A 20061-nucleotide genomic window follows, 5' to 3' on the forward strand; every position below is an offset into this window, starting at 1 on the left:
GTTGTATTGAATTCGAAAGGTCATGAGAAAGAATAGGTATAAGTTAGTTTTTGAAACTTGAAAAAAATAAAAGGATTATGGTCGAAGAAAAAGAATACGATAAATTTTTTCCCAAGCAAAGTCAGAGAATAAGAATAATTAAAAGGATAAGTAATTAAAAATCGAAAGAGAAATCTAGCGTCTTTAAAGCAAGATCCCTCGCCGGCAACGTGAGATATGGCCGTCAGGAGGGTCACAGTACTAAGCTCGGTAGCATCCCTCGGCCGAGCCTCACTGATGGGCCAAGGGGCTCACCTTAGGTTCGCCTTGCCTTGGGGGCGAGTGGCAAATTGCATAAGTAATAATAGAAAGAGAGAACAGTAAGACCCTCTTCTTGTTGGGTCAACATAGCAAATTTGCCAAATTGGGGGATTTGCTACACCGCGTCCGTACAAAATCGGGACGGAGTCAGAATTTGAATTCTAACTCCACTTGTTCAACCAAACATGGGTTTGGGAATGGCACTGGATTGCAAATTCCCGATTCCGATGAACCAATCATCCCGTTATATCTTTCCCTATTTTATTTCATTCATAATTCCATATCTCTATATGCATGATGAAGACATTCTTATTAATTAAGACCATAGGCATCATCTCAAAAACATTGCATATAGGTAGGGTGAATATGATGTCTCATGCTCTCGCTCATATGTCTATGATTTCATGGAATCCTTGTATATTTTTTATGATTTACTAGAATGCTTAAATTTTAGTTGCATAATTCCCCTTTGCAAAAGCTATATACTTATGTTCTCTTTCTTAAGAGATAAGAAAGATAATTTTTCTTCGGTAAATTCCACGAATGCCACCCTTTAATTTCGATATAAGGAGTGATATCCCCTATTTTATAAATAGAACAATGATACTCCATATTTAAGGACGCTGACACCCCTATAAGTTTTTTATTAGACACTAACACTCATTGTAAAGTTTGAAAGACTTTATAACCTTTACATGAGAAGAACTCAGTGTCCATTTTTCAAACTTACAGAGGGTATTAACATCCTTAAACAAGAGGTGTTATTGTCCAATTTTAAAAATAGAGAATATCACTATCCTATAATGAAACTACATCGATGTTCGTGGAATTTACCTATTAAAAAGTTTTGAATTTGAAGTATCAATACACTCAAATCCAATTCTTTTACGTGTCACTATATTTTATATGTCTCTTTCCGAAAAAGTATGGCTTCAATTGCTAGAGCAAATAAAATCAAACATTAATATTTTGTGCTCTATCTACTTATTGAAATCTAAGAATTTATGTTTCTAACTTTGCTTTTCTATGGATCAATATTACACACACACACACACACTCAAATATCTTGTCACGCTGTTGTGCTATAGGCAAAAGGGGAGAGACCACATTTCACTTACACATTTATGAAAGGGGATTCTGATATTAAAATATAAGTACGATTCCTCCTTTCTATATAATTATACATCGTATTCTGACGTATTTTTTTTCGTTAGCCTATTTTAACGTAATTATGTTTGATTTTATTTATAAAGATTTGACAAATTAGACTATTGATGCCTATTGTATTAATTTTGGATTAGTGGATACAAGCTTTTTTTAGTAACTTCTCACATATGTTAATCATCTTTATGGCTAACTCCTTCATTTTATTTGGATTTTGTGGTTGTTTTTAGTTCATTATTGGAGCTATTTTATTATTCGTGGTCCTATATATTTAACATCAGATTAATTTTTACGATTTATGCGAGTTCCTTATAAGTCCGCAAAATAGGTAAATAAGACTAAACAAACATACATGTGATTAAATATGGAGTATTCTTTAATATAACTTTACGATAATTTCAATTTGAGTTTTTACCCATAAAGTCGAATCGTTTGGTCACCATATCAATTCTAACATTATTATCATTATTATTATTTAAAGTCATTCACATAGTATAAAAATAATTATCATATCTTATCTGATAATGCTAGTGCTACATCACGATAATATTGAAAATTCATTACCCATGAAATTTTCTCGATCATGTTCCATCGCTTTGAGATAGGAAATCTAGTAGCTATAATTCTTCAAAAAAAAAAAAAAGAAGACCACTCGAATTTTTCTCGATTGGAATTCATATAAGAAAATCCAGATGGCCGCACTAATTAGATCAAACAAACTCCACCATAAATTAATAGACGTCAGTTTTGATTAAGTTAAGGATCAACCGTTTGACAACACAATTGATACATATCTTAGAAGATCGTGACAGTAATTTACAATGACGGTTCATCATGCCATCATATCCAATATCACATCTATGATTTTGGAGCCTATATTTTTCTAAGTGACCCGTGCATTCGCTGCAATTTATATGTCTTTCTTTATTGTTTAGCAATATATATATATATGTGTGTGTGTGTGTGTGTGTATTTCTTTATTTAACATAGTAATTGGTCTCGTCCAACGCCATACGACGGTATAGATATGGTTGCATTAGACAACACATGTAAAACCAAACACATAGGCCACACTCCTAATGGAGCAGTTGCAAATGTGTCAAACGAAAATCGGACAAATACGCCATTTCCTTTATATGCCTAGAAGGCTGAAAGACAAATCAGTCCAATTTTCTGCCTTCCATCAATCGAGTAATTTACTAAAGAAACCGCATCTATAGAAAATATTAAAAATCGAAACGACTTACATATCGACGCCACATAAGATAAAAGAGAGTTCTCCTCGCGTGACTTTTTGCATGACCGCCAATTATAAGAATTTGACAAATGGTGAAGTGTGATAGTACCACCTCACTTCTCGAAACCGACGCCACGAAAAATACAAAGATTCTACCATAATCATGCACATTCAAAGAAAAAAGAAAAAAAATCATACACAAAAATACTGGTCTAATCAATTTGAAGGTACAACTTAAATGCTTCTACACATCGAAGGTTAGATTTCAAGGAAAAATAGAGTTGCGCCAATTTTCAATGTTATATGTATATTTGATTCCACCTCTGCCTAACGATTACTACCAAAAACCATGATTTAGCGAGGGGCATGTCTATTGGCTACTGCTATATCCGTCACTAAACAAGTGTAGCAACGGATTAGCGGCGGATTAATGACGGAAAAAAATTCGTCTCTAAGACAACAATCGTTTAACATATCAAACAAGGATGATAAGACCATTAGTCAACGGGACTATGCATAAACAAAATAATCCATTACATGCCATAATTAATTAATGAGTCCACGTAATGTTAAAGGGACTGAGTACATACCAAACAAGGATAATAAGTCAACATAGTCGGACCCGACTTACTCATCGTCATCACCATCATCATCCTCTTCGTGTATCGGGCCCTAGCTATGGTCAATGTGATGCTGCTTCCCCCAAGCGAGGTCCGAAGGAATGGGTACTCCCATTAGCTTATGCAAGGCCTCTTCGATATATTGCATCCATGAATCGTAATTATCCAATCGGGAGTGCACGATGCCTAGCGACTCCGTGATGTCATCACTGCGTGGATCGGTTGTCCCCACCATGCCAGATAGTCTACATTCGAAAGAATTGGATGAAGAGCTGTTGGTGCTCAAGAAATTCATCCTATGTACACGGCCGTTCTTACTTCTACCGATCGCATCCACCCAAATCTTTGCCTGAACCTTCGACTAAAGGTCGTCGGAGCCCTGAGACTGAGAAGTCTGAGTGTACTTCTCCTGTTAAAGAATGGAAACAAACAAAAAAACATAATAAGATGTACATAAGTTGATAACATTCGAAAATAAAAAATTTATATTAATCAAGCTTAATTAAAATAAATAAGTCCTTTCAATTATTCTTAATTATAACTTACCATATTTTCTTGTGTATACGGACTAACTCAAGCACAATCCATTTTTTTAATAAACACATTTCACTGATACAAGACACACGCCGTGGCTTACTTGTCGATATGCTTTTGTAACAACAGACTGCGATCCTCCGTAATGGACGAATACTGTAGCATTGGAATTTCGATTTGCTTTAGCTACCTTTGAAATTTCCTGATGAGAGTTTTCTTGCCAATGCTGCTACAGCACCGCCATATGAGCCTCCCCAATCTAATCAATCCGCTGGCCGGTGCTTGTGGAACATACTCGATAACCGCTTACTCCCCTTTTTATTGAAGTTGGTCCACATATGTTTCTCGTAAATCGGATTCCAATGACACAATTTCTGCTTTTTTTAGTAGTCGAAAATTAATGAAGATACTTCTCAATAAAATCATACGATATAAGTATTGAAAGTGATCACTATCACCTTCCACTCTTGAAACATTAGTTCCTTTGCTTGGTGAGGAACAAGATGCCATCTATGAAGGACCACATTGGGATCGACCTAAGCATTGTCTAAAGAATTTTTAATAACAGTCACAACTCTGGTCGTTCCGTCATGACTAAGAATAAACCTGCCACAAATGAAATCAAATATTAGTTAATCTCTCTTACAATAGCAAACGTATATAATAAGCTTGCACATTAAACAGACACATAAATATAATAACAAATGCATACCCATCATCGCCGTGGGGTGTGAGATAATATTTCTCATTATACAACCCAGGCTCATCAACCCATTGCTGGGCCGCTAATGCAGGCACTCCCTAACTCACGATACCACTATCTCCCCCCCGTTCAGTATGCGTAAGTCCCTGCGGTGAATATTGCTGCATGAGTGCCTCTGGTTGTTGAGTAAATTGGCCCAGTGAGTAAAACGTGTAATGATGTAGCAGGTCATCATACGGCGTTTGATAATGTCCTCCTTGACGTGGGATGGAATCAGGGGGCACCGTGTAGCGGGTGTACAATCTCGGTAACCATGGGTCCGCCTCAGTGTGTTGAATCGAACTGCCAAGTGGTGTATCTACCTGTCTCTAACGCTCCGGCTGTGACTGCAAGTCCCGTTGGATGCCAGATATGTCTAGCCATATTATCCCGCTCCGGTACTTGCATTAGGATTCCTTCTAGCGGGACCCTGACGTAGCTCTAGCTATGCCCTTCTTCTTCACCTTGTCAGACATCTGCATTGTAACAAATTGACGGAATAAATTAATCACAAATAATAACAACTTGCATATAATATTATATTGTATAAAATTAAAAAATAATAAACCAACTTTTAAATTACCAATTAAATTTAAGCAAAAGGTAAATCAATAACGATATTTCTCTTTGTCCGAAAATGCGTTCATTGGTCATCAAGGTCACCACCACCATCATCATCATCATCGTGCCCGCACATCCTATCTTCACTCTCCTGATCAGACCAAAAATACTCAGCATGATTATTCCTACCTATCAATGCAGATTCACGATCATCTTTGGTTATTAGACGAACGTGGGGATGGTCTTCATTTTGATAAGAGACCTCCAACGCCTTGGGAACTTCTATTTTGCCACTTCGGTTTCATTTTAAATTTTTAATAACAACTCGCTATTGGGATCTATTTCTATCTCGAGTTGGGTATGGCACACAATAAACTTGTCTTACTTGCTTGGGGATAATGAATGGATCGTCATCCCCCATCCTGGCACCGTGCATTAACTCACCAATGCCAGTGTCACCATCTTTACCAGATTATGTCAAGTTAAACCACTGGCCTCGGAAAAGGATGACCGTCTTGCTTGGTAGTCCAACATAGTCTAATTCTATGATCTCGTTTAGGATGCCGTAATAATCAATCTTAACACCATCACCACAATCCCCTATAACCCATATACCACTGTTGTACGTCGTGTTTTCCCGGCTGTACGCATCTATCTAGAACTTGTATCCATTCAAGAAGTACTTGGTATATTTTCTTACGCATAAAGTAGAGCCCCAAGCTAGATCCAATAACACTTGATCCTTAATCCCATTATTAGGATTATGTACCTTCAAGTACAAGCTTATCGTAAGTCGCGATGCCCATAACTGTGCATATAACATTGGGATTATAGTTAGTTGTACTTACGAATATCTTGAAGCACTCGGGAAAGACATTTTGATTCAGAGCAACATTCGCACTATTGACTAATTAGCTGCATTTTCAATACCAACATGCAAGTGATTAGCCATGATCATCAAATGTTAAACTCACTCAATGTGACACGAATAATTCTGTATATGTTCTTACTCAATGAAGGGCTTGGCTTCAGGGCAATTTATTAGCACGGTATATTGTGCGCCTTTCCAGTTTGCATCTTTCAAATATTCCTCACCGAGATACCTGGAAGCTCGACCAGGTTGGTTGAAGACATTTTACAATGACGACGCACTAGTTGAAGGACTTCCATCATCGTTGCGGGGCATTGTGTTGTATATGTTTCAACATGGTCTTCAAAGTAATATGAGCAGAAATTAGTTTTCTCTTGGGTTAAATAAGCCACGCATATTGAACCTTCAACCTGAGATTTCTGTTTCACGGTCCATTTTAGTTTCCCAAGATAGATGTAAGCAAGATCATTACCCTCTGTAGATCCAGCTGATCAAAATCATCAATGAAAGATGAAGAATGCTTTTAGATAGGATTAGCTCTCGAAGGGATACATCTATATGTATTGTACGGGCCCCTCATACCGTGCCTCATCGATCAAATGCACTAGCAAGTGTTCCATACAGTCGAACAAGGCGGGAGGGGGGTTGGAATAGGGATTCTATCTAATTGGCATAGAATAGTGGGGAAGTTCTACTCCATAAAGTCCAAGTCTTTGTGTCTTAAAGTCGTTGAACGCAAATCTCGAAAGAACTTGCTAAGTTCGGCCAAAGGCTTCCAAATGTCATTTGGCAATTCTCCGAAGGTGATAGGTAGCAGCTATTCCATGAACACATGACAGTCGTGGCTCTTCCATCATTGGAAAGTGCAATGGTTAACGTCCACTGATTTAGCCAAGTTTGACGAAATATCAATCAGGCATCCGGAGGTTCATCACCCATTCACATATGGTTCTTCGTTGATTTAATAACAACACGTATTGGGCCTTCGATTCCATGGTTTGTCCTTCCGGTGTTTGTACCAATTTTAGTTCAGGGTGTCTATAGATTTCCTGCATATTCAATTAGGCCACAAGGTTGTCTTTCGTCTTATCCTTGATGTCTATGATGGTGTTGAAGATATTGTCAAACACATTTTTTTCAATATGCATGGAATCTAAATTGTGTCGAATGAGAAGATTTTTCTAGTAAGGCAACTCCTAAAATAAACTGCATTTTTGAAATTGTTATTTCCTCGTAACCAGTAGGTTCGATCGGTGCCCCGTCTTCGGTCACTTTCTTCACATTGTGGGTAAGCCAGTACAAGATTTCTACACCACTGAGCTTAGGAGACGGTGGGTCTTGCTCGTCCTTCCCTTTTTAGAAGTTTAAGACGTTCCTCCTGTATCCATGGATTTCAGGTAAGTGTTGGGAATTGGTGTATGCCCTAGAGACAATCTATAATCAGTTCTGTAATATGATATCTATTTCATTATATTACGAGGCATATCTGTTATTGTGTAAATTGCGCTAAATATGATTTTACACAATAATGTCATTGGAATAGTAGGTTCAATAGGCATCAAGTGTGACTTGATTGTGAGATCCTATAATTAATGAACATTATTCCTAAATGTCCATAGTCAAAGTATTATCGTTAATTAGGACAACGATAATACGGTTAGACTAGTGTGAGTGTTGATTGATGACCAAGTCTCATAGGTCATGGATATGGAGATATCAAATCACACCACATGTATACATTAAGAGTAATGTGTATTGGAATGACCCACCATGAGATTGCTACATGGGTTGTTACGTGACTGTCATTAGCATATCTCAAAGTGACTATAGTGTAATGGTCATTTGACTTGAGGTCACCATAGATTCCTACATGTAATGTCATATACTTTGATACTGTCAAACGCCACTGTAACAGGATGGTTATAAAGACAGTTATTGGGTATATCACAGAGCATGGAGAGGAATGTGAGTGATCAAAATAGAATTTGTCCCTCCTACGAAACGGGAGCGATATCTCACGGCCACTTGGTGGTTAAGTCTAAAAGTGTATGCATACCCAAATGAGTCGATATAACGATATCGAGCTCATTTGTTCTGATAGACTTAACCGGTAAACCAAGAAAGAGAAATATTGAGCCATACAAGGATGTCATCGACCATGCCTTGGGCTCAATAGAGATATAGGGGACAATGGATTATATTACACGGTAATATAGGTCACGAGGTTCGTCGAGAAATTGACTTTCCGATTACTTGAGTAACGGTGATGCATTGCTAGATGCCGCTCACTGTTTGTAATATTGAAATAGAGATTTTGATATTACTATCAACGTAATTGGGAACCTACAGGGTCACACACTACGACTAAATTGACGAGATATTTTGAAACAAATAAAATCGTCTAATAGAGATTAGATGATTTAGGATGTGACTAATTAATCGGATATTTAATGAGATTAAATTTGTCGATTAATTAGACCCGATTTATTAGATTAAATGGACTAAATTGATGCACGATTAATGCGGTGACACATGGGCCAATGGTTTAATGACATTTACTTGGACACATGTCACTTGGAGCCTTGATTTTCCTTGTCCCACATCGGCTAGAATTGGTTTTCTTCCTTCCCCTGTTACTTATAAAAAAAAAGGGGCAGATTACTTTTATATATATATATATATGCTTATATATAAAAACGCACACATATTATATATATATATGCTAATATATATATGTACGTGCATATATGTGTGCATATAAAATATATATAATTTGGGTTGAATTGTTCAACTCAAATTAGGTCCATTAGTCTTAAAAATTTCGGGTGTTGCATCGGTGTTTCTTTCGAGTGTTGGTCGCTAGCACCGCCGATCTCGAAGACTCGTCGACAAAGTCGGTGTGGACACCGGTAGAGGCGTCACGCGTGGGACGCTTGGTCGACAATTTTAAATATTCCAGGTACGCTTTTATTTACTCTTATTCTTCTAGTAGGTCTTGGAATTAGTTTCACGGGTAGGAAATTTTGAATTTCTGTTCCTTTTTCGTTTCCGTTGCGCCCCGTGAAACTAGCAATTGGTATCAGAGACTAGCTAGTTAGAATCTGAGTAGATAATAGCATAAAATATGATTTTATGCTTGGTACTGGTATGATTATGTTTGATATTTGCGGTGCATGACTGTTAGACATGGACTATGTCCTAGTTGTGTTAGTATAATAGTTATACGTATGGACTATTATGTAATAGTTACATAATAGTGTATAGTGAGATCGATTAAATGTTAATCAAATCCCTCAAAATATTAAGTCCATATCCTTCCACCGTGTAACGCTCGTCAAGACCAAGATCGATGAGTGTGTAGACCTTGCCTTCGCAGGATGCCCTTATCTATCCTAGTAAGACGTTGTGTTTACCAGTGGGTCGGACTTAACTGAGCAAGCCTAATAGGATTAGGAGTTCAGAGGCATGTAGTTGGGTATCGATCTATAAGATAGATTTGAATAAGGAGTTATTCACTCAACTAATCAAGAGTTGCATGTGATGCAATTGGGAAAGTGAGTTCCCTACCTAAATAGCCAGTTCTGGGTGAATCAGCCCTCGCTGACTCAGAGCTTGGTGAGATATGGATCTTGAGCTACTATGAGAATGATATTCTCTGAATCAATGTTGAGGGTCATTGATTTGATATAAATAGTGGGAGCAATATTTATAAAGTCCTCATTAAATATTGTTGTGTCATAATACTTATTTTGTATATTTCTATGGTAGTTACCATGGCAGGGAGCACTTCTAGTACTTTCTGTTTGCGATCCGTCCTTGATAAGGACAAACTGTCAGGGAATAATTTCCTTGGTTGGTATCGAAACTTGAGAATTGTTCTCACCCAAGAAAAGAAGCTATATGTCTTAGAGCAACCTCTTCTTGCGCCACCGCCTGACGATGCCCCCCAAGCTGAGAAAGATGCTTATAGTAAGCATCATGATGATGCCGTAAACGTCGGATGTCTCATGTTAGTCACCATGGACTCGGAGCTTCAGAAGCAACACGAGAACATGAAGGCGTACGATATGATCGTGCATCTCAGGCAGCTCTATCAAGAGCAGGCCCGACATGAGAGATTCGAGATCTCTAAAGCACTTTTTCAAGCAAGGTTGACTGAGGGTAGCCCGGTGGGTCTTCATGTACTCAAGATGATTGGGTACGTTGAGACTCTGGGAAGACTGGGATTTCCTCTTGGTCAAGAGTTGGCCACAGATTTAGTCCTACAGTCGCTGCCCAGCAGTTATAGTCAGTTCATTATGAGCTATAATATGAATGACTACAATAAACCATTGCCTGAACTGCTTAGCATGTTGAGAACAGCTGAGCATGATATCAGCAAGGGGACGTCCGTTCTAATGGTCCAAGGGACCAAAAGAAAGGGCAAGAGCAAGAGCAAAGGCAAGAAGGCTAAAGGTGCATCCAATTTTGACTTGGGTGCGTTGAAGCCTAAAGCCAAGGTGGCGAAGAATGATTACTGCTTCCATTGTGGCAACACTGGACATTGGAAGCGGAATTGTAAGATATACCTGGAAGAGTTGAAGAAGAAGAAGGGAAGTGAGACTTCCACTTCAGGTATCCATGTTATAGAGATTAATGTATCTACTACTTCTACATCTTGGGTATTAGATACCGGATGTGGTGCTCATATTTGTGGAAATATGCAGGACCTAAAGGACAGTAGATCGTTGACAAAGGGCGAGGTGGACCTACGAGTTGGAAATGGAGCAAGAGTTGCTACATTAACTGTAGGGACTTATCACCTAGTTTTACCTACTGGGCTTGTATTAGATCTTAACGACTGTTATTATGTACCTGCTATTAGTAGAAACATAATATCTGTTTCTTGTTTGGACAAGAAGGGATTTTGTTTCACTATAAAGAACAAGTGTTGTTCTATGTACATGAATGATGTATATTATGGCAGTGCACATTTAAGTAATGGTCTGTATGTTCTTGATCTAGATACGCCTATTTATAATGTGGAAACCAAACGGCTCAAATCTAATGATTCGAACCCGACTTACCTCTGGCATTGTCGTTTAGGCCATATTAGCGAGAATCGCATCTCTAGACTCCATAAGGATGGATTACTGGACTCGTTTGATTTAGAATCGATCGAGACATGCGAACCTTGCTTAATGGGGAAAATGACTAAGGCCCCTTTTACCGGAAAAGGTGAGCGAGCTAGTGATCTTTTGGCTCTCATACATACCGATGTATGTGGACCAGTGAACAAGCTTGCTAGAGGTGGGTATCTCTACTTTATTACATTTACTGATGATTTCAGTAGATTTGGATATGTGTTTTTGATGAAACACAAATCTGAATCCTTTGAAAAGTTTAAAGAATTTAAGAATGAAGTGGAGAATCAGTTGGGTAAGAGCATTAAAGTTCTTCGATCAGATCGAGGAGGTGAATATTTGAGCTATGAGTTCGCTGACTATCTTAAACAGTGTGGGATTTTATCTCAACTGACTCCACCTGGAACACCACAATGGAATGGTGTAGCTGAGAGGAGGAATCGAACTTTATTAGATATGGTTCGATTTTGATGAGTCATGCAAACTTACCTGACTCCTTCTGGGGATATGCTCTACAGACAGCTGCTCTCATATTAAACAATGCTCCGTCGAAATCAGTTGAAAGGACACCATATGAGATGTGGTATGGGAAGCGTCCCAAGATGTCTTTTCTAAAGATATGGGGTTGCGAAGCTTATGTGAAGAGATTATCTTCGGATAAGCTTGGCCCTAAATCGGACAAATGTTACTTTGTGGGGTATCCTAAGGAAACTCGAGGATACTATTTCTATAATCCCATCGAGGGCAAAGTGTTTGTCGCTCGAACTGCGGTATTCCTTGAGAAAGAGTTTCTCTTCAAAGGAACTAGTGGGAGGAAATTAGAACTTGGGGAAGTTCTACCACAAAATGACATTGACCAATCGACGGGCAATGTTGCAGAACAAGTATCACAAGTTGTTGTGGCACAATCTTCTACACAGGTGACACAGGAGCCTCGTAGGTCTAGTAGGATACGTCATGAGCCCGAGAGATATGGATTTCTCGTGACTCAAGACAATGACGTATTGCTCATAGATAATGATGAGCCTACAACCTATGCGGAAGCCGTAATAGGCTCTGACTCTGAGAAATGGCTGGTGGCCATGAGATCTGAGATGGAGTCCATGTACACTAACCAAGTATGGACTTTGGTTGATCCACCTGAAGGGGCAAAACCCATTGGGTGTAAGTGGGTCTTCAAGAAGAAGATTGACATGGACGGTAATGTGATTACCTTTAAGGGCCGACTTGTGGCAAAAGGTTTTAGACAAGTTCATGGTGTTGACTATGACGAAACCTTTTCCCCGGTAGCTATGCTTAAATCCATCAGGATCTTGCTTGCAATTGCAGCTTATTATGATTATGAGATCTGGCAAATGGATGTCAAAACTGCTTTCCTGAACGGGAATCTCCTCGAGGATGTGTATATGACGCAACCTGAGGGTTTTGTCGATCCACATAGTGCCAGAAAAGTTTGTAAGCTACAACGGTCTATTTATGGGCTGAAGCAAGCTTCTAGGAGCTGGAATCTTCGTTTTGATGATGCAATCAAAGAGTTTGGCTTCATCAAGAATGAAGATGAACCCTGTGTTTACAAGAAGGTTAGTGGGAGCATAGTAATCTTCCTGGTTTTATATGTAGATGACATACTTCTGATCGGGAATGACATTCCTTCCTTACAGTCTGTGAAGACTTGGTTGGGAAGGTGTTTCTCTATGAAGGACTTAGGCGAAGCTACCTACGTGCTAGGTATCAGGATCTATAGAGATAGATCCAGGAGACTGCTTGGCTTAAGTCAGAGTGCATACATAGATAAAGTGCTTCGGCGATTTAGCATGCAGGATTCTAAGAAAGGGTCGCTGCCTATGTTACATGGCATAAGCCTTTCGAAGGCTCAGTGTCCTTCTACTCGAGAAGAGAGGGACCGCATGAATAGGATTCCATATGCGTCAGCTATTGGATCCATCATGTATGCTATGTTATGCACTCGATCAGATGTCTCGTATGCTTTGAGTATGACGAGTCGATACCAATCAGATCCAGGTGAAAGACACTGGATTGCAGTAAAGAACATCCTTAAGTACTTACGAAGGACTAAGGAGATGTTTTTGGTATATGGAAGCGAAGAAGAGCTCGTTGTAAGAGGTTACACCGATGCTAGCTTCCAGACCGATAAGGACGACAGTAGATCGCAGTCAGGGTATGTGTTTTGCCTGAATGGAGGTGCTGTGAGTTGGAAGAGTTCCAAACAGGAGACAGTAGCCGATTCTACCACAGAGGCCGAGTATATTGCTGCCTCTAACGCTGCAAAAGAGGCCGTTTGGATCAAGAAGTTCGTGACAGAACTTGTTGTGGTTCCTAGCATCGCAGACCCAGTGGATCTCTATTGTGACAACAATGGAGCCATTGCGCAAGCTAAGGAACCCAGGTCTCACCAGCGATCCAAACATATACTCAGACGCTTCCATCTCATTCGCGAGATCATCGACAAAGGAGATGTGAAGATATGCAGAATACCAACAGATGAGAATCTCGCAGATCCACTTACGAAGCCTCTTGTGCAGCGCAAGCACGAGGCTCACACTAGATCTATTGGCATTAGACAGATGCCAGATTGGCTCTAGTGCAAGTGGGAGATTGTTGGGAATTGGTGTATGCCCTAGAGACAATCTATAATCAGTTCTGTAATATGATATCTATTTCATTATATTACGAGGCATATCTGTTATTGTGTAGATTGCGCTAAATATGATTTTACACAATAATGTCCTTGGAATAGTAGGTTCAATAGGCATCAAGTGTGACTTGATTGTGAGATCCTATAATTAATGAACATTATTCCTAAATGTCCATAGTCAAAGTATTATCGTTAATTAGGACAACGATAATACGGTTAGACTAGTGTGAGTGTTGATTGATGACCAAGTCTCATAGGTCATGGATATGGAGATATCAAATCACACCACATGTATACATTAAGAGTAATGTGTATTGGAATGACCCACCATGAGATTGCTACATGGGTTGTTACGTGACTGTCATTAGCATATCTCAAAGTGACTATAGTGTAATGGTCCTTTGACTTGAGGTCACCATAGATTCCTACATGTAATGTCATATACTTTGATACTGTCAAACGCCACTGTAACAGGATGGTTATAAAGACAGTTATTGGGTATACCACAGAGCATGGAGAGGAATGTGAGTGATCAAAATAGAATTTGTCCCTCCTACGAAACGGGAGCGATATCTCACGGCCACTTGGTGGTTAAGTCTAAAAGTGTATGCATACCCAAATGAGTCGATATAACGATATCGAGCTCATTTGTTCTGATAGACTTAACCGGTAAACCAAGAAAGAGAAATATTGAGCCATACAAGGATGTCATCGACCATGCCTTGGGCTCAATAGAGATATAGGGGACAATGGATTATATTACACGGTAATATAGGTCACGAGGTTCGTCGAGAAATTGACTTTCCGATTACTTGAGTAACGGTGATGCATTGCTAGATGCCGCTCACTGTTTGTAATATTGAAATAGAGATTTTGATATTACTATCAACGTAATTGGGAACCTACAGGGTCACACACTACGACTAAATTGACGAGATATTTTGAAACAAATAAAATCGTCTAATAGAGATTAGATGATTTAGGATGTGACTAATTAATCGGATATTTAATGAGATTAAATTTGTCGATTAATTAGACCCGATTTATTAGATTAAATGGACTAAATTGATGCACGATTAATGCGGTGACACATGGGCCAATGGTTTAATGACATTTACTTGGACACATGTCACTTGGAGCCTTGATTTTCCTTGTCCCACATTGGCTAGAATTGGTTTTCTTCCTTCCCCTGTTGCTTATAAAAAAAAAGGGGCAGATTACTTTTATATATATATATATGCTTATATATAAAAACGCACACATATTATATATATATATGCTAATATATATATGTACGTGCATATATGTGTGCATATAAAATATATATAATTTGGGTTGAATTGTTCAACTCAAATTAGGTCCATTAGTCTTAAAAATTTCGGGTGTTGCATCGGTGTTTCTTTCGAGTGTTGGTCGCTAGCACCGCCGATCTCGAAGACTCGTCGACAAAGTCGGTGTGGACACCGGTAGAGGCGTCACGCGTGGGACGCTTGGTCGACAATTTTAAATATTCCAGGTACGCTTTTATTTACTCTTATTCTTCTAGTAGGTCTTGGAATTAGTTTCACGGGTAGGAAATTTTGAATTTCTGTTCCTTTTTCGTTTCCGTTGCGCCCCGTGAAACTAGCAGTAAGAACATCCTGTTGCAGTCAAACCAACTGCACTTATGACCATTCTTGAGGAAGAACGCCTTGCTATAACTCATGCAGCGAGGGCACGCTAAATTCCCTTGGATAGTCCAACCAAACAACATCCCATAAGTCGGAAAATCTTTTATGGTCCAAATCAAAGCCCCTTCATGATGAAGTTTTGCTTTGTCAAAACATCATAAGTGAGCACTGCGACGCTCCAGATTTCCATGAGCTCATCGATCAATGGTTGTAAGTAAATATCTATCATAGACTTTGAATTTTTGGGCCTAAGGATGATATATGTCAACATCATAAATTTCGTCATCATACACATCTCCGAGGGTAGGTTGTACATAGTTACAATAATAGGCCTACAATAGTACGACTCCTTCCCTCTGGTAAAAGGAGCAAACCGCTTGCGCACAATCCGAGTCGAACATTACGAGGCTCACGCGCAAAATCCTCGTGCACTCCGTCGAAGCCCTTCCAAGCTTTTCCATCATACGGATGGCACATAACATTTGCTGGTCGACGATCCTCGTAGTGTCATCTCATTTTGGACGCAGTCCTCAATGAAACGTACAACCTCTTCATTCTCGGAATCAAAGGCATGTAGTGCATTTTTTTCCGTGCACTAACTTCGAATTACCGTACTTGTCGTACCCTTTCTTGTATTTGGATTCCTCGCAGAATTTACAACATGTTAAATCAGAATCACCATTGTAGTACAACATGCAACCCTTTGGACAACAATCGATTTTTACTGAGCTCAGACAAAGAGATGACAATAACTGCTTCACCTCGTAGAAATTCCTCAGGACATTGTAGATCTTCGAGACGATCTCGCTTGAAAGTATGCCGAGAAGGCAATCAATGCCAACCCGCGGGATATTAAAGTCATAATTCACGCTCATATATATGGCGGCAATTGAAAAGGCAGAATGCCGCTTTTGGCCAACCCACATACGCTTCTAATAATTATCCAGAAGGTTGTAAAATTTCATTGCCTCCGAATTTGAACCTTCAACACGTGTGTCATGCCCATAATCATGTCCAATCGCATTATTTACCATGTCCCTATACCTAAAGTCCTCCAATGCTAAAGGATCTGGTATGAATGCATCTAAAGATGACTCCCCGGCATTAGGATCTCTCTCTCCATGATTAGTTCAGTACCAATAATTCGGCTTGAAACCGTTCGTATACAGATGAATGTGAACTTCTTAAGCAATCAAGAAACGTCCTCTAAATTGGCACTTTATACATGGGCATGAGATTTTTCTTATCCTGTTTCCGCAGTAAACTGCTCAACATGTTTAATAAATTCTTTAACCCCATCTGTGGAGGTTCTCATAAGACCCTACCTATTAGGATGAGTCATATCGTACATCACAAGCGATGTGGAGGAATATTAATCTACAAAGAATAAATTACCAACATATATAATTTGAATGCTTATATTTTTAAATTAATAGGAAAAATTAAATTCAAAGATTTATTAAGATAATGTCTTTATTACTAAGGAATAACCAAATGCATAATGGGGAGGCTACAAATATTCCCCAAAGCTCATCCTCCTTTTCCATAATTATTTATTAAGTAAAAGCGACTAATCTAGAAAGGATAATGAAAAATCAATAATCGATGTGCATTTAAAGTATATTGAAACTCGAGCGTATCTCAGTCATGTGTAATCAAACAAGAGGCAGAACACTCTCAAACGCGATCAACGAACCATCAACATTATAAATTTAATTTGTTTAATAAACTGTTCAATATTTGTGTTTGAAATTATGCATAAATTAATGTAACTTAAAAGCAAAATAAAAATACACATATTATATACATATATAGTTATACCCAAGCAGATCAGTTGAGATAGGCAAGGGAGGAGGGCGTTGGGAGGGAGATAAGGTAAGGGGCGGCCACTAGCGCGAGGATGGGGAAGTTAGCACCAGCAGGCCAGGTCGAGTCTCACTAGTAGGGAATCACTGATCAGCACAGCATGGGGGACGGGAGGGAGGCGAGGCAGAGGCGGGAGGCAGGGACCTCGAGGGAAACGGCCACCGGCAGGGCGAGAAAAAAGGTCTCTCTTTTTTTTCTTTTTTTAAATTTTGCGGGGATTAGCTGCGAATTAGAGGCGGAATATTTGCGCCGCTAAATTATGGTTTTTGAGTAGCGGACTGAAGCTTTAGTATTATATGCAATTTTGTAGAGATCCAATGAAATCCGGGTATGAGTTAAAGCAGTTATTGCCATCTCTGGTGACGGAACACTCCTATCTCACCATTTTAGTCGGCTCAAATATTTAAGACTAACACGAAAAATCGCTTTGATGCATTTTCTGTTCTATAAAGTACCTAACCAAAATCTACCTAAAAAGTACCTAACCAAACATACCAAAAACCATCCTTCCTAACATTATCCGGACATCTAACTGGGAAGGTATGACACAAATTATATATTAAAGTAATTATTTCACTAGTTAAATTTTTGAAATAGAATAAAGTCATCTCTTGTCACTTGTGTTAGTCATGCATTTCCTTATATACTGCAAATATTATGATTCAATATTTTCATACCCTAACAAAATTTCTTTCACCGACAATGGAAAGCTTTTCTCAAGACTATCAAACGATCACAATGTGCTCCGACAATCGAACCTGTTCAACCTAAAAGTCGAACTAGCCACGTTAGATAATTATGGGCAATAACTTTTGCATGCCCTCCGTGAAGTTGGAAACCTATATGCATGCATGCTGGTTGGCATCGACCTATATATTCTTCCATAAAGACCGAAAGAAAGAACTCCAATTACTACTTAAGTCCACAACATCCAAGGAAACGCTAGCCTTTTACAATTATTCCATAGCACTATTTTTAAATGATGATCGTCGCAGGTAAGAAAATTTCTACCATTACGGTCACTTCGTGACAAAAAGAGGTCCAATCATACGTTGTCGAGGAAATATCAGACACATGATATTGAATGATGCAAAAGAATAATTACCGCTCATTCGTAAGTGCTCACTCTTTGGAGATCGACATTGGGACACGAATTGGATGAATATTGTAGAGAAATTAGAACTACAAATCACGCGTCACTTTTGTTCTATCGATATCGAATTGTAAAAACTAAAGTTGAGTATGCTGTAAAAAGAGCTCATTCGAAATAAAATGCAAACTCTCTAAATAAAAATAATAAATAAAGATAATAAAGGTTTCTCTTCATTTATAACGTTTCTCATTTACAAGCATTTCTCAATTCATGATATTGACAGATTATATATTGGCATATTTAAAAATAACAAAACAAAAAAAATTGTTTGGCCCAAAAATCTAGCCCGCATATACGTGTGGATCCGTTATCTAGTATATAATAAAACCATCGTCATGCTTCCCACCCCCGTAATCTTAACTTTAATAATATCCATGCCATGGCATGCTGCTAATTTTCTTCCTAAAAGACACGCTCATATCATATATCTTCACCAGTTGGACCAGACTTGTAAAGTGTGCTTTTCAAGTCTGGTCCAACTGGTGAAGATGAACACATGATGATCGATGTTCGGCGGCATCGTCAGATATTGTAAACTTTATAAGATAATCAGTACAAGAATTCCCTTCTATGCATGGAAGTACCGGATCGAATTGTCGATTTCTGCTTACCAATCTCTCCCCGAAGAGAGAAACAAACATCACAAAGGACTTACCATTACATCATGATCCCAATATTATGCACAGGTCCACCTAACCCTATCTCCCATTGCCATCATCTCGAATCAAATTAATTGCGAGTGCTCTGCACTAGCTAGCCCTAATATTGAGACAAGTCGAGATGATTTTTTTCTGCAGTTGCAATTGCTATAAAGAGAAAAGATCGATGATGAAGTATCGATAATATAATTAGAAATTAAGAAATTGGCTAAAATAGAATAAAGCCCCGAGATTGAGGAAAGAGGAAACTTGTCCTCCTTTGATTAAAAAAATACAAAAATTTAATTTAAATCAGATATTCTTCGTATTTTATTGAAAAAAGAAAAAAGGATATTCGTAATTTAATACCTAGCCGTGAGAGAGTATTGACTAATGACTATTCCGGATTTAAAAGTTAAAAATTAAAAATTTAAAGTCAATATGGCCGTCCGATTAGTTCTATGGAAGCTCACAAAACAGCACATATGTATTTCATCATGCAAGTGCTACATGAAGTGCATGGCCGCCATGTGGCAATGACATATATCATCAAGATAAATTCGGTGATCTGATGTTGGCCAAAAAATTTGATTATAAAAAAGAGAAAAATAGGGTGAACAGATGAGTATTTATTATAATTTTTAAAAGTACGCATTAACTGGGAAAAAAAAAAGAGAAGTGGTTCAGGTTGACCCATTTGTTACTTCTTTGCAATTGCTTGGCATCAACGGCTTCATATAATAATTTATGAATGTGTCATCATTTTCATCTTACCTTTGAAGAAAAGAACACTTTTTGCACTTTGTACGATGTCAAAATCATCTTTTAGATTTAGAATAATGGTTCTCCTAGCATGACTTCGTGTCATGCGGATATGACTTCTCTCGCATTAAATGCGTGTGAATAGGAATTAGTCGAATTAACTT

The sequence above is a fragment of the Punica granatum genome, chromosome 4, assembly GCF_007655135.1.
Source record: "Punica granatum isolate Tunisia-2019 chromosome 4, ASM765513v2, whole genome shotgun sequence".
Lineage (NCBI taxonomy): Eukaryota > Viridiplantae > Streptophyta > Magnoliopsida > Myrtales > Lythraceae > Punica > Punica granatum.